The following is a 16,780-nucleotide window of genomic DNA, read 5'->3' on the forward strand; positions in this document are numbered from 1 at the left end:
CTCTAGGGAGGTCTGGTCACGCTACCACAATCCTTTGCGGTGGCGGCCATATTGGGTCTCAAATATCGTTATGTGGGCGTGCACGATGTAATGATGTGAGTTATTACTTGTATTTTGAAAGAAAATGAGATACTGTGCCGCTCCAAATTGTCAAAATAAGACAACTGACGGAATTAGAGTGTTTCGCTTCCCGAAAGTTAAGCAAAGGAGAGCTCAGTGGGTACAAAACTGTAGGCATGACAAATGGTAATCTACAGATAATTTCGTCTTGTGCGCGGTTTTGTGAACTTATACACTCGTATTACTCCTGAATAATACAGTAATATGTTTGTATGAACGATGTTTTATATTTATAGGTCTTATTATGTATTTTCTTCTAGCATAATTTTGAAGAATCGCTATTTGAACTAAAGAGGGCAGATGGACGGAAACTACTCAGGTGGAATTCCATCTCAACAATTTTCAACGTCCCTAATCCATCGAAGTTTTTGACATATGATAGGAAACCTCCCAAAGAAAGGGAACTGTCTTTCAAAACAAGCAAGGAAAGTAACAGGAAATGTGTAATAGTAGTATTGTAGTTTATGAAAATTTCCTCTTCATGCGTCCAGCTCCATGGCTAAATGATTAGCGTGCTTGCCTTTTGGTCATAGCGGTCCTGGGTTCGATTCCCGGCAAAGTCAGGAATTTTAACCGTAATTGGTTAATTTCGCTGGCCTATCTCTTCAAACCAACAATTTGTGTCCAGCTTGTCATCATTACAACAATAATTGTTAATAGCAGTCTTTTACGGTACTGTAGTTACTATTTACAGCTATATTTCATTCACCTTAAATGCTCTATGGAGTACATTATCTGGCTGGACAAATACTTAAAGATCACAACACTCACACTAACCAACTACTGTAATTTAATGTACCGTAGCCTAACATAATATCCTAATGTAATCCCTAAAATAGCCTAGTTAACTCAACTTAATAGTGACTGAATTTCTATTTCTTAAGGAATCGTGTCTACCAATGGCTGTAATTTTCTTAACCATTATTATTATTATTATTATTATTATTATTATTATTATTATTATTATTATTATTATTATTATTGTACCGGGCGGTACACCTCCACTCCGCTAATTTAAAATGTCCGCCAGTTGAAACTCCTCTGCTGGAGGAAGTCTGAACTTTATCTACGCTATTAATTCTCTACTTTCTCAGAAGATGTCACCACGTGGAAAGTTTTGAGTTTTTGAACTGTGTCATTTTTGATATGGTTTTGTTTCGCTTGAAGTAAGAAGTGTGAACTTTCTCTTCTAGAGGACACTACTGAAGATCAACAATAGTGCAACCTAGTGCGGAGTCAAAGAACTATTTTGTTGGAGAAATTTTTATTTCAAATGTTTGGTCTTTGCTAAAAAAAATTTTCAGTCTTTGGTTAAGTTGGCTGTATACCCCTCTCTTTCCCCTTGTTTTGCATTTAACCAATCCTGAATTTCTTTGAGTTATTTCCGACCAATCCGATGTATCTTACCCCAACTTGGATATGTTTCTGTACCCGAGCCAATAAAAAGTTTGTGGGAGGGTGTTTTCATTCCCCTAACGCCTAGAACCTTCCGCGAGAGGATATAAACTGCTGATTTTAGGGTCTCCGGGCCACTTCTGTTCCATCTTTCAGTGTATAAAGTACATAGCAGGAGGCGGGAAGCGCCTCTTTCCTCGGCAGCGGTCATCAATAAGGTAATGGCCGATTAATAAATTCTTTCTTTGCTAGCACAGCAGTTTAACTCTCGGGGCGGGTGCGAAGCGTTCCTCCATGTAACCTTTTCCTAAAATGTAACGATCTTTTCTTCTATTCTCTTTTAAGCTGCATATTGGGATAGAGAGTGCTAACTCTCTCGAGCTCCCACTCACATTGTCTTGAGGTGAACTTATTTTCTTAACCTATTCTTCGTTAATGTAAAACAAATTGTTCTTTCCTAAAGTCACCTCGGTAGTATGGGATTAGCCCTTGCATTAGTGGCCTAGAGCCAGATTAGGTTTTTAAAAAATAAGTGTATTAGGAGTGCAAGATCGCCTCCTCTCAAATTGTTATTTTAGAGGTCATGTAATTGCCCATTTTTATTTAATAGACCTCAGTAGGTTGGGTATTTTACCCCTGTGTCTATGTCCAGTGAGGACAACTTGAAGGTGGAGTTTGGTGTGGCCTGGGAGAGGCTTAAATTTTGAGAGCGAGTGGCTCTTTTGAAAATTCAGGGTTGTATGCCTCGTGGAGGTTTTTCAGTGTAATTTGGAGCAAGGGCTCCTAGGTATGAATGGGGTTTTCTCCCCCTCTGTTAAAACTTGTGTTTGGGGTAAAACTGAGCTGATTGCCCAAGCATTGTGAAGTCAGGGCGCGAAGCCCAAATTCTGTAAATATTGTAACTAACCCCTTTTGACTTGCTACTTTGTACCTGCCATGCTTGTTATTTCTTTGTTTTCGAAAAGAAAATATAACCTTGTTAAATTTTAAATTAATTTTACATTGCACTATAATTTCGTAGCTTGAAACCCATTCACACCCGCACCTTCTTTCACCTCTACCTACCACGGAAAAATCCGTAACAAGTGGTAGCAGAGCGTGGTTGAATGGGTCTCAATTTAGCCCCTTTTGACGGCTAAACATTGTTTGTTCCGAACTCTAACTATTTTCCCAGTTGCTGGAATTTTTTGAGTTTTTCAAAATTGTTCTGTCACCATGCCCGGCCCTCGCGATGTTCTCCATCTTAACTATTTGCGCAAGGAGGAGTTGATCTATGAATTGACTATTAGAAATGTACAATCTGGAGGCACGGTTGCAGTAGACACAAACAAGCTTAGAGAGTCCCTCGATTTGCCCATTTCCATCCCCAATTTGGGAGAGAAAGAAATTGACGACTCTCTTTCCACGATCACGGAGTATATTACTGGGCTAGCTTCTGTAGTTAGTTCTTTTGATGAAAATGATCCTTCTCCCAATCAAATTAAGCGTGTGCAAGCTAGGCTATATCACTTTTCAAATAGAGTTAACGATCTGTTGTCTCTAAAGTTGAATGACGTTCAGAAGAAGGAAGCTAGTACGCTGCTTGAAAATATGTCTGAATTATCTAGCAAGGTCGCTCAATTGTTAACTGGGGAAGTTCCTCCCAAATCCGATCAACCCACCATAGTGAATGCAGGTAGTGAGGAAGCGCCTCCCAAGGGAGAAGTTAATAGGATAACCGTTGCTGCTCAAACTATCCCTGCCCCATTGGACAACGAATCTGAACGTCGTGCATCATTGAGTAACATCCGTTCTGAATTAACTTCCTTGCCATTGAAACCTTTACCTACTATGTCACCCGGGTTTAGCAGCTTGCCTCATCCATTGGCAATGTTGCTCAGAGGTATCTCTAAGTTTTCCGTTAATACCACTAGTGATGTAATTTCTTTTTTAAGATTTCTAGTTGAATTTCAGGATCATGCCCTTGTGTTTTCTCTTTCTCCATGTCAAATTTTGCAAATTATCTATCCGTATGCTGTTGGTATTCTCTCAGATAAAATCGTAAGAGCCATTGCCGAGCAATCATCTATTGAGGATTTCCATGCCCATTTGCTAGCTAACTTCATCCCGGCTAGGGCCAGGTCCTCCCTTATTCAGAAGTACTATTACCGTGTACAACGCTTGGATGAAAACTTGGCTGATTTCATACAGGACATTAAGTTTTATACTAGGGTGTTTGCTCTTCATTTCCCTGAGGATCAGATTGTACAAGCTATTGTGGAAGGGATTTCACCACCCTACAGGTCATATTTGTGTTTCGCGGCGTGCCCGCAAACTTTCTCTGAACTTGAAGCATTGGCCGTCTCAGCGGAAGGAGTTAGATACGCCGATTCTTTGCGTGTCGCGAAAGAACCCCCGCCTTCCTTTAGTAATACTCGGCCTCCACCTCGCCGACCAGTCAATCCCCGTAAATGTTATGCTTGCGGGTCGCCTGACCATCTGCGCAACAAGTGTCCACTGATCAAGTCAAGTGGGACAAGGAATGGAGCCGGGTCATCACAAGGCTGTTTTAAATGTGGGGCTTTCTCACATATCGCCAAGAATTGTCCCAATTCGAATAGCACCCCCTCCTGCTCAACTTCTGGTGCAAATTCCACCCATGCCAATAATAAAAAGTGACTAGTGGCTTCGGCTGAGTCGACTAATCCATCTTCCCGAGACTCAGCCCCTGGTAAACAGGTTGTAAATTCAGGGAACGAGCAATTTTCAAACTTATCTTTTGAAGGTCCCAAAGAGTGTCTTAGGATTGCGGCGGATTCCCCCGCACCGGTTCCTTTTCTTAAGATCGAGTTAAATAACGAGCCTATAACAGCTCTCTTAGATTCAGGCAGTGTTTGTTCGATTATTTCGGCTGAATGGTATTCAAAATTGAAATCTGTTTGTAAGCTTCCTAACTATTGTTTGTCGGCGATCCAATACGTTTCGGCTAATTCCTCTCCATTAGAAATTCTCGGTTCCTTATATGTCAAAATTCGTATTTTTCAATTCACATGGAAAGTTAAATTGTTTGTGGCCAAGCATTTGTCTTGCCCCATTATATTGGGAGCGGACTTTATTTCTCACACTGGTCTTGTGCTCGATCTTCAGAGTAGGTCTTGCACTTTCAAATTTGCCTCTAATTGTAACATCCCTTTATTAAAGTGTAATTCTGCATCATGTTCTATTTCGCCTACCCAGGATGAGATGTTGTTAGACCTTAGACATCTACCTGAGGAGCAGGCTGATAGTATTCGTAAATTGTGTCAGTCGTTTCCCGAGGTGTTCTCTGATACTCTTGGTGTTACTGATCTTATTGAATACAAAATTGAAGTCACGGATTCGATTCCTGTCCGTTTTCCACCTTATAGGCTATCTCCACCTAAAATGAAGGCTCTAAAAGAAATCATCGATCAGATGTTGAAGGACGGTATTATTAGGCCCTCTAAGTCAGCGTATTCTTCGCCTATTTTTTTAGTCCCGAAACCCCAAGGAGGCTTCAGGCCTGTCATTGATTACAGGGCTCTCAGTCGGAAGGTGGTGTTACAATCTGTGCCCCTTCCCGACCTTCATTCTTGTTTTTCATGGTTTCGTAAGGCCAAGTTCTTTACTATCTTGGACTTGAATCAGGCCTATAATCAAATTCCCCTTGCCGAAGAGTCTAAACATCTTACAGCGTTCGCCACGGACTGGAATTTATGTGAATACAACCGCGTGCCTTTCGGGCTCCCCACGGGAGCAGCTGTACTCGCTAGGCTACTAGATAGGGTCTTCTCCGACATAAAATTTGAGTACTTATATCACTACTTGGATGATGTCGTCGTATTTTCAGAGACTTTTGAAGAACACCTAGATCATCTGCGAGAAGTTCTCGATCGCCTTCGTAAGGCTGGGTTAACTGTTAAGTTGTCCAAGGTTGCCTTTGCTAAGCCCTCTGTCTTTCCTAGGGCATATTGTGTCACCTGATGGTGTAGCGGTCGATCATTCTAGAACACAGGCCATCCGTGATTTTAAACCTCCCAAGGACATTAAAGGTATCGCCAGGTTCATTGGTATGGTGAATTTCTTCAGGAAGTTTATTCCTAACTTCGCTAATAGAGCGGCGCCCTTAAACCTTCTTCGTAGGAAAGGCATCAAATTCGAGTGGGGACCTTCTCAACAAGCCGCTTTTGAAGACCTTAAATTAGCTCTTTGTAATGCCCCGGTACTTGCTATGCCTGATTTCTCGAAGAAATTCATTGTCCAAACCGACGCATCGTCGTCAGCGGTAGCTGCAGTCCTTCTTCAAGAGACTGAACTAGGGAGGCGCCCCATCGCCTATGCGTCTAGGACATTATCGGCTCAAGAAGCCAAGTATTCCATCTATGAGCTCGAAGGTTTGGCAGTATTATTCGCCTTAGAGAAGTTCCGTCTCTATCTGGAACATGTCAAATTCGACCTGGAGACAGATAATCAAGCCTTAAGTTGGGTCTTAGGTAGGCCGCGTCGTACTGGTCGTATAGCCCGCTGGGCCATCCGTATTTCTGCCTTCCAGTTTGATGTTAGACATACCAGAGGTACCGAAAATGTTGTTGCTGATGGACTCAGCCGTATGTTTTCTAACGACGTCGAGACCCACGAACCGGTCGACAGTTCATCACCTTCCGAGTCCATACTATCTAAGGTTAATGCCATCCTAACAGATGCTCCCATGCTCTTTAGGGATATCGAGAAATACCAACGTGAAGATCCGACGCTGGCTCCGATAATGGAAACCCTTTCTTCTGGGGAACATGTTGTCCCTTATGTTCTGAGGAATGGTGTTCTATGTTGTCCTTCGAGGCATGATAAGATGATGAAAGTTGTTGTTCCAGCGGTTCTTGTACCTATGATCTTCAAGTATTATCATGAGACCCCATTAGGAGGGCATCTTGGTATCTTTAAAACTCGTGAAAAGATTCGTGAAATGTTCATCTGGAAAGGTATGGACGGTGAAATCCGTGAACTAGTAAAGGCTTGTAAATTCTGTTTGCTTAGTAAACCGACCATGTCCACCAAGGTAGGCCTCTTGTCTTCTCAGCAAGCGTCGCGCCCCATGGAACGCCTGTATATTGATTATGTAGGACCATTCCCCCAGTCAAAGGGTAATGCCAACAAGTTCATCCTTGTGTGTGTAGATGGTTTTACAAGATTTTCTTGGTTATTTCCGACTAAGCTGGCTACCGCTCAGTCTACCATTACTTGCTTAAATTCTATTTTTGCTTCTTTTGGTCCGTGCCAATATATTGTATCTGATAATGCTAAGGCTTTTACATCTAACTTATTTCGTAAATTCTGTTTTGACTTATCCATCTCTCATGTAACTACTTCTGCTTATTACCCTCAACCATCTCTGGCTGAACGGGTTAATCGTAATCTCAGGTCCGCACTTATTGCCTATCATCATGAAGATCATTCCAGGTGGGACACGTCCCTGCATTGGTTAGCTTTTGCTTTGAATTCGGCGGTTCATGAATCTCATAAGTTCACTCCAGCTTCCTTGATGTTCAAGTTTGTTCCCAACACGCCGCTCTCTAACCTTTGGTCTCTGAGTGACATTCTACCCGAGACAATAGATCCGGATAATATTAAAGATCTTTGGAAGAAGGCTAAAGCCAATCTTAAGGTATCTCATGAAAAGGTTAGGGAAAAGTATGATCGTGGACGGAGACCCACCACTTTGAAGGTAGGTGACCAGGTGATGGTCAAGAATTTTGTTCCCGCGGGCAAGCTTGCCCCCAGATTTCATGGGCCATGCATCATTCTCGATTTTCTTACGCCGGTTACATTGTTAGTAAGCAATCCAGCCACCGAGAGGATATTTAGGGTTCACCTGTCCCAGGTGAAACCGGTGTAAATTTTGTGTCAACTTGCTTCATATAATTTGATAGGAATATGAAGGTTATATTTTTTTTTGAGTTCCATTCTTAAGGCATTCTGCTCCTTCTATTTTATTTTATATTTAAGCATTTCTTGTAAACCTCCCCCGATTTGTTAAACTGCCATCCTGTCCTTGCTATGGCCATTACCACGCTCCCGTCTCCTGCTCCACTACACACAGTGGCTGGCTTAGATGTAATGCCATGGATATCTGCACGCCGCTGGCCCCTCAATATCTCTACATGCCTGTGCCCTCAAAAGAAATATGATGGTCCAACACAATTCTGCCGCCTAGCTTTAATGTTTCAGTGCCCCCGCAGCCGCGCGGCGCTGTGCCGCGGCTGGGTTCGAGGACGGGCCCCCTCGGCCCCAGCGAGGACGACATGTGCACGGCGAGCCGGAGCTCTCCTCCCGGCCAAGGCTGATGTGCGGCGCACGACCTGCTACTTGCCCGCAGCCTGTATATGTTCACCGCGGGCGCGGCGTGTTTCAACACCTCTGCTCCCCTCATAGTGCGGGCGAGCGGTATCTCAGGGTACTTGAGGGGTCCGAGCGGCCTCCTTTGGACGCAAGCTGCAATGGCCGGTCTGGCCATCCAACTTCATCAACCTCAACTACATGGACAGTTACGATAAACAATGACTACACTCGGGAATTCAACAGCAATATTTGGTGGACATTGCAAAATTTTTCGTCACTTTTAAGTATTAAAAGTTTATCCTCAGAATTCTACTTCTACAAACTTAAAAACTATTCTTCATCTGCAACAACAAAATTTTGAAACTAAATCAAACCAAATTAAGAAAATCTTATAATTTTTTTTGGCAATTAATCTCTATATCTACATCAAAACTGGGACCTTGTTTTCAAACAATTTCATGTGTCACCCCGGGAGGAACATTTGGGGGGGAGGTCTGTACCGGGCGGTACACCTCCACTCCGCTAATTTAAAATGTGCGCCAGTTGAAACTCCTCTGCTGGAGGAAGTCTGAACTTTATCTACGCTATTAATTCTCTACTTTCTCAGAAGATGTCACCACGTGGAAAGTTTTGAGTTTTTGAACTGTGTCATTTTTGATGTGGTTTTGTTTCGCTTGAAGTAAGAAGTGTGAACTTTCTCTTCTAGAGGACACTACTGAAGATCAACAATAGTGCAACCTAGTGCGGAGTCAAAGCACTATTTTGTTGGAGAAATTTTTATTTCAAATGTTTGGTCTTTGCTATAAAAAATTTTCAGTCTTTGGTTAAGTTGGCTGTATACCCCTCTCTTTCCCCTTGTTTTGCATTTAACCAATCCTGAATTTCTTTGAGTTATTTCCGACCAATCCGATGTATCTTCCCCCAACTTGGATATGTTTCTGTACCCGAGCCAATAAAAAGTTTGTGGGAGGGTGTTTTCATTCCCCTAACGCCTAGAACCTTCCGCGAGAGGATATAAACTGCTGATTTTAGGGTCTCCGGGCCACTTCTGTTCCATCTTTCAGTGTATAAAGTACATAGCAGGAGGCGGGAAGCGCCTCTTTCCTCGGCAGCGGTCATCAATAAGGTAATGGCCGATTAATAAATTCTTTCTTTGCTAGCACAGCAGTTTAACTCTCGGGGCGGGTGCGAAGCGTTCCTCCATGTAACCTTTTCCTAAAATGTAACGATCTTTTCTTCTATTCTCTTTTAAGCTGCATATTGGGATAGAGTGTGCTAACCCTCTCGAGCTCCCACTCACATTGTCTTGAGGTGAACTTATTTTCTTAACCTATTCTTCGTTAATGTAAAACAAATTGTTCTTTCCTAAAGTCACCTCGGTAGTATGGGATTAGCCCTTGCATTAGTGGCCTAGAGCCAGATTAGGTTTTTAAAAAACAAGTGTATTAGGAGTGCAAGATCGCCTCCTCTCAAATTGTTATTTTAGAGGTCATGTAATTGCCCATTTTTATTTAATAGACCTCAGTAGGTTGGGTATTTTACCCCTGTGTCTATGTCCAGTGAGGACAACTTGAAGGTGGAGTTTGGTGTGGCCTGGGAGAGGCTTAAATTTTGAGAGCGAGTGGCTCTTTTGAAAATTCAGGGTTGTATGCCTCGTGGAGGTTTTTCAGTGTAATTTGGAGCAAGGGCTCCTAGGTATGAATGGGGTTTTCTCCCCCTCTGTTAAAACTTGTGTTTGGGGTAAAACTGAGCTGATTGCCCAAGCATTGTGAAGTCAGGGCGCGAAGCCCAAATTCTGTAAATATTGTAACTAACCCCTTTTGACTTGCTACTTTGTACCTGCCATGCTTGTTATTTCTTTGTTTTCGAAAAGAAAATATAACCTTGTTAAATTTTAAATTAATTTTACATTGCACTATAATTTCGTAGCTTGAAACCCATTCACACCCGCACCTTCTTTCACCTCTACCTACCACGGAAAAATCCGTAACAATTATTATTATTATTATTATTATTATTATTATTATTATTATATGCATGAACGTTAGGACTCAGTTGAAAGCCCCGTGGTCGCCAACCCAGGCTCCCTAGTTAGGAGCTCCTGACGCCCCTTTCAGTCACCTCTTATGACGGGCAGGGTATACCGTGGGTGTTATTCTATTTCCCCCGCCCACAGGGGGAAATCAATTTAGGTTGTGACTACAAGGCCCTTAGCTGAGTCTTAACATTGCTTTCACTTGTGTTAGGCTCTCACCTATTCTATCCCATCCGACTTCCCCTGGTCAACACTTGTTCTTTTCCGACCGCGACGGCATTAGCGCATTCGAGGCCAAGCTAGTTTTTCATTTCCACGCACTTTGTGGTCTTTTCTTTTGCCGATACCTTCATTTTTCGAAGTGTTGGACCCGTTCCATTTGTTTTCTTCTGATTAGTGTTTATAGACGATGGTTGCCCAGTTGTACTTCCTCTTAAAACAACAGTCACCACCACCACTTGGTACTATATAAGCTGCATGGGTTATCAATAAACTAGTTAGGAGTAGCTAAGAACATCACTCTTGTTGCACATGTGCAGAGTATTTTTGCCTTAGAACCCAAAGAAATACCACATGAATGGATAACAACAGTTACCATACATCATTTAATGCACTCAACTCAAGAGGCATTCAGTGTTCGTCAACACACTGGGGTAACCCCTTAGAAACGCAGTATCGGTAATTACTTTCTTAATAAAGAAAACGCTGAAGGTAATTTATTACAACTATCTCTTAGTACTTTAAGTATAGTACTTCAAGTTCAGTATTTCAAGTACCGGTAATCATAATATGACACAGGTACTGTACAGATTTCTATGTTTCTGTCAATAAGATTACGTATTTGACAGATGATATTAATACGAAACACAGTAAGACCAAGTTGTAAGGAAGTATAAGAGTAGGACATGAGCTTTCCTGTTGATTCTTGTTAAAAAAAAAAAATTAAAAAATTCAGGCTCTGCTAATTATCTTCCTATTCAAATAGCTGTGAATGTATTAATATAATTTAAGTGTTATACAGTTATATATACATGAACAGTACATGCCAATTAAATTCTTTACGAAAATTAGTTGATGTTCTGTTTTTATTTCAATGTACGGCACCGAAATCCTCTAAATTCAAATACACTTGCCTTTGGTTACGCTCGCTTAAAGACCCAATATGCCGGCTCCATAAGAAGCATTCGTGACTTGACCTCCCTAGACAGACCTTGACCGAGAGCACACGAGACAACACTCCGTGCGGAGAATGTGGAAAACAGATAACAGAGACCAATGCTGCTGTGGGCTGTGATGGAGACTGTCGTAAGTGGTTTCACAAGGAGCGTTCCGGAGTTAATGCGGGTGATTTCGCGACTCTCAAAAAGCCTAGCACTACATTGCTATGGATGTGCAAGATATGCAAAGATGATTTAATTATGTTAAGACATGGAAAAGAAGAATTAAAAGCAATATGGGAAGAAATAAGAAGTCTTAAGGAAAGCATCAAACAAACGGTTGCGGAAGATATAAATAAAGCGATGCCTAGACAAAATGAAGAACATATGAACAGTTCTAAAGGAACCAGTACTTCTGTTATAGTTCAGCCTCCTCAAATCACTGCCAAGAAAGGATTGGCCCCGAAACCACCAAAAGTGGAGTCAAATAGCCACGAACAGAACATTCGAGTAATTGAAGACAAAGAAACGTCATCTGATAACACCGAAGAGGGGACTTGGACGGAGGTTGTGAAGCGAAACCGGCACCGTAGACAGGTAATCATAGGTTCGAGAAAGGCTGATGAAACTAGCAACCTAAGAGCGGCTAATAGAACAGCCTGGTTGTACATAGGCAAACTTCATCAGAACACGGAGAGGGAGGATATTATTAAATTCCTTCGAGATAACAATATATCTGATGACATTATTTGTGACCAATTAGACACAAAAGGTACAAAGAAGGCGTTCCGAATTGGTATTGGATTTGACCACCTAGAAAAAGTAAATAACCCAGAATTCTGGCCAGGGAGGATTTTGGTGAGGAGGTATAATTTTCGACCCCAAAACGACTCGGGTACAATGCTCTCAACCAAATCCCGATAAGGACGACAACGTTTTGCCTACATCAAAGATTAAGCTACTATTATAGAATATTGAAGGACTGCTGAGCATGACAAACACACTAGAAGAGATAATACAGGAATTTGATGTAATAATCCTAGTGGAAACATTTTTAACGCATGCGTGGCAAACTAGTAGACATTATTCAACATTCGTCATGGCAGAAAAACCTCCAGTAGGGAGGCCCAAAGGAGGCATTGCATGTCTGTTCACTGATCAGTTCTCACCATTTAGTGTACAATACAGATCTACGAACGTTTTAGTAGTTCGAACCAAGCCGTGTGTTTGTGTATGTGTATATTTCCAGCAAGATTTCTCATCAACTGAGATTATTGAGGAAGTTAGTAAAGCTTTAACTGTGACTACTAGGGATGATGCCATTATCCTTGCCGGAGACCTAAATTGTCGCATCGATGCAGAACATCGAAAATCAACAGAAGTTTTGGACTTCTTAGAAGAGGAAGGTCTTCGGTTGGTGAATGCCTCTGACATGAATACCTACATGTCTCATAATGGTGCTAGAACAATAGATCTGGTGTTTATAAACTCCAAGTTTGTGTCGATCAAGCAGGAGGTTATTCTCGAGGCGCAACGGAAACACCTACCAGTTGCAACTTCCTTACAGCTGGAGAATAGGCCTAGTACGCTAGATACAGTTGGAGACCGTACAAAAATAAGTAGAAAAAGTAATCCGTCTCTTATCTGTGGTGAAGATAATCAAACGATACTTAACCTATTACGAGAGGGTAATCTTAATGAGGCTGCATTATATCTAGAAGTGCTGCTCCAGAATGCTACTCTACCAACAATACCTGTGGTCAGGAAATCTCAACCCTGGTTCAAGAATGAATGCTATAAATGTCGTAGAGATGTGCTGGAAGCATTACATACAGCCCGAAGAGAGAAAACAAAAGAATTCATTGAAATATATGCCAGTAAAAGGAGAGCATACAAACTACTACTAAAAGAAGCCAAAAATCATTATAGAGAGGAAGAAGAAAAGAAACTTATAGAACGTGCCAGTCTAGATCATTACCTGGCTCTGAAGCCTAGACAACCGAAGTTCTCCAGGAACTTACCAATGGAAGTTTGGGAAAAGCATTTGAGTGCAGTGCTTCAAGAGAGAGACACACGACCTAATTATTTCGTGCCAGTTTTTCAAACAATCCCTGAAATCGACGAATTTTCAATTAATGAGGTTGTATCAACTATTACAGCATCTAAAGAAAACAAGGCATGTGGCCCAGATCACATTTTTTATGAACATCTTAAAGCTGCTCTCCCAAAATTGGGTGAATCCATCACTCGCCTAATGAATGAATGCTTGCGGCAAGGTAGGATACCAGACAACTGGAGAAAATCTACTATTAAAATGCTATATAAAGGCAAAGGTGATACCGCAGATCCCAACTCATATAGAGGAATAGCGCTAGAGTGTACTCTACTAAAGACTAACTTCATTAGTGGGTAAACGTCTCATTAAACTGGTGGAAAATAACCTACCGGAGTCGCAATTCGGATTTAGAAAAGGGAAATCAACGACTTTAGCTATCCGCTGTCTCCAGAATGACATAGAAGAAGCCTTAAAGAAACCAGGGGGTAAATTGCATGCCACCTTTATAGATTATTCGAAAGCTTTTGACACCATAAGCAGAACCATACTGTTAGAAAAAGTGGAGAGTTTCATTGGTAGTACGAACTACCTTATACCGCTGATTAGGAACTTACTGCTCAACAATTCAATAGAAGTAGATGATGGCATTACCAAATCTATTATTTTGGAACAAACAACCGGGGTATTACAGGGAGACCCGTTAAGTCCATTATTATTCATCATTGCGACAGCAGACATAGTAGATTTGGTGAACCAGGAAAGCGTCAAACTATTAATGTACGCTGATGATATGGTCTTAACATCAACGTCAGAGAAGGAACTCCAGAAATCATTCAACCAAATAGTAGGCTGGATAAAGAAAAATGAGCTCAAACTGAATGTAGAAAAAACAGTGTTCATGACGTTTAGAAGAGGGGGACCTCATGGAATCTTCTATTATGAAGACCAAGAACTTAAGTCCGTAAAAGTATTTTAAATACTTGGGTGTAATTTTTCAAACCCAAGGTAATGTTTTCACCCTCCATCTCATAGACCGTCTAAATGCATCTATGAAAGCAATATCTGACATTAAGCACCTGAGAAACTTGTCTTTAGAAACGGCCATAAAACTCTTTCATCTAAAAATCAGCCCTATAGCAACATATGGCTTGGAAAACATATGGGAACATTTGAGTATGAAACAGTTAGATAAAATCGAGAAGTTGAAGGCAATCTACTTGAAACGGGCTCTGTGCCTCTCCAAATATTCTCCTTCCCGGCTCGTGAATGAGCTATCCAGAGAGGGATTTTATGTGGAAGAGCTAAGGTTACAGTTGTTACTTCCAGCAACAACACCCGATATACATCTGCTTCGAGACCTACGATCGAAGAAGGCTGACATCTGGGAAGATTTCTACTCTACCGATGCCATGCTAAATCGCGAGTGGGTTCAAGGTGGATATGAACTGCGACACCTGCTGACAAGGTTCTCCGTTCATGGGTTCCATTATAAACTGTGTAATATAAAGCGTTATCATTAACCAGGTTTGAATTGTGTATGTTTAAAATGTGGTGCACACTGTATTAGGTACCATGTTTTAAATTGTAAACAGCGATCAGAATCACTGGTGAAATTTTGCAACGAAGACTAATGATTTATATAGTAATTCTTTGCACATTGTGCGCGTTAAATAAAATTAATATTGTCTGTACTTCACAGCAGCACGATTTAAAATAACTCGGCCTAATGACTATTACAGTAAACTATCACAAACCAAGCAATACTGAAATAAACTTTCGAGACACAGCGTTGGCTTCACGAAAAGCTGCATCGGCTGCTCTTCGCGGAAATGCTTTACATAGAGAAAAAGTAGATGCTTTATGCAAATGCAAATGCTTTATGGCAAACTTCTTCTTCTTCTTTTCTTCTTCTTGCCCCAAACGTGGCGCGCAATCGCTAGGTAGGCGGTACTGAACGCCGAGATAGCTCGAGCAGGCCCGAACATAGCCGATTATTGGCTGCAACTCGACATTCTCTAGACTCAAGTGCAAAGAGCAGGCAGTATATAGAGATTGAGAAGGCGGTGTTCCGACAACTAATGATGGGTCGAACTAGCTCTTTTGAGGGAGCTAGCTCATTCGCTCCGCTCCTAACTGAGAGTCGTTCAAAAGAGTCGACTCTTGGGAACGGGAAAGTAGGAGCGAGCCGAGGAAGTCAGAGGCCGCTCTCCGCTCCAGGTTCGTTCGTTCATTCGTTCATCCTGTTTAGGGCAGACGGCTCTTTATGACTTCCGGTCGCTCTGTATGACTTTCGGGAACGAATGATTTAGCTCAAATAGTTCACATTTCCCACAAAAGATGGCAAAACAATGTACAATTTAGAAAGCTACTCTTGAAATAAAACAAATGAACAAGTAAATTATGCACTCCTGGCAATATTTGCAATTAATCTAACGATAAAGCTTTATATAAAGTAACGAAGAAATGTATCACAAATATGCAGTATTACTGGATAACACATAATATTACTTTGCCTATGTTCCTTTCTTCTTAAAGTGATGCCTTTCAAGACTGAATGCACCGTAACGAGACACATGTTCATGATATGGGCAAAACTTACACGTTAATAAATAATTGTTTAAAAATGTAATGGGATGTAAGTTACTATGGTATATACTAAGGCATGAGTTATTTGTTCATAAAAGGCCAAAATAGTGTCATTTTACATTTTGTGGATTAATCATGACCCGTTTTTATTTGAAGGAGCGAGATGCGCGAGGTAGTTCTTTCCCACAACAGATGGCAACACAATGTGCAGTTTGGCACGCTACTCCAAATACAGTAGAGATAATACTCGACACTTACGGATTTCGCCTTGCTAAAATGGGAGACAATTTGACGGTGGCGCTCCTAGTGACTTGACCTGAACAAATCGCGCTAAATTCAAAATAATATCAATGGAAATGTATATACGGAAATGGATAAATAAATTACGTCTAGAAAGAAAGTGGTATTGAGAGATTAACTTCGAAGTTGCTAAAGCAATTCTGGATAAATGAATGAAGAATTATTTAAAAGGTTATTATTCAAAGACTGAAATTAGACATATAAAAAGACGTGAAATGGACTGGTGTGAAATGGCTTTATCTTTCACTTATGCATTACTTTTTTAGCTTTAGCATTCCTGCCTGAACTCTTACGGTAGGATTTGTCTTTTTTTCCCATTTAAAAACATTGTATCATCACATTAAGACACTTGTCAATAAAAATATTGGCACATTCCTTACACATATGATGCAATGAATTAACATATAATAGCTGGACAATTTTCCTCTTAACATGAAGCCTACTAACAGAAAGATATTCCTTACACATATGATGCAATGAATTAACTAATAATAATAATAATAATAATAATAATAATAATAATAATACCGGGCGGTACACCTCCACGCCGCGAATTCAAATATTGCGCCAGTTGAAACCTCTCTACAGGAGAAACTCTGAACTTTAAAATCTGTATTAAATCAAAGGTTTCTTGGAAGATGTCACTACTGTAAATTTTGAAGTGTTCTGAACTATGTCTATTTCGATTTGTGTTTGTTTGCTCTGTAGCAAGAAGTGTGGACATTCTCGTCTAGATGTCACTACTTAAAAACTATAACTGTGCACCCTGGTGCGAAGTGAACGAACTGTTTTTGAAGA

The 16,780-nt window shown here is 41.0% G+C and overlaps 1 protein-coding gene across 2 annotated transcripts in view; it reads right to left on the bottom strand.

Annotated features, from left to right (window-relative positions):
* LOC136884443 (ankyrin repeat and SAM domain-containing protein 3) overlaps window positions 1–16,780 on the bottom strand; it is a 134,179-nt gene that overhangs the window by 62,145 nt on the left and 55,254 nt on the right. The gene's annotated exons all lie outside the window — the stretch shown is intronic.

This window comes from Anabrus simplex, chromosome 12 (genome assembly GCF_040414725.1).
Source record: "Anabrus simplex isolate iqAnaSimp1 chromosome 12, ASM4041472v1, whole genome shotgun sequence".
NCBI lineage: Eukaryota > Metazoa > Arthropoda > Insecta > Orthoptera > Tettigoniidae > Anabrus > Anabrus simplex.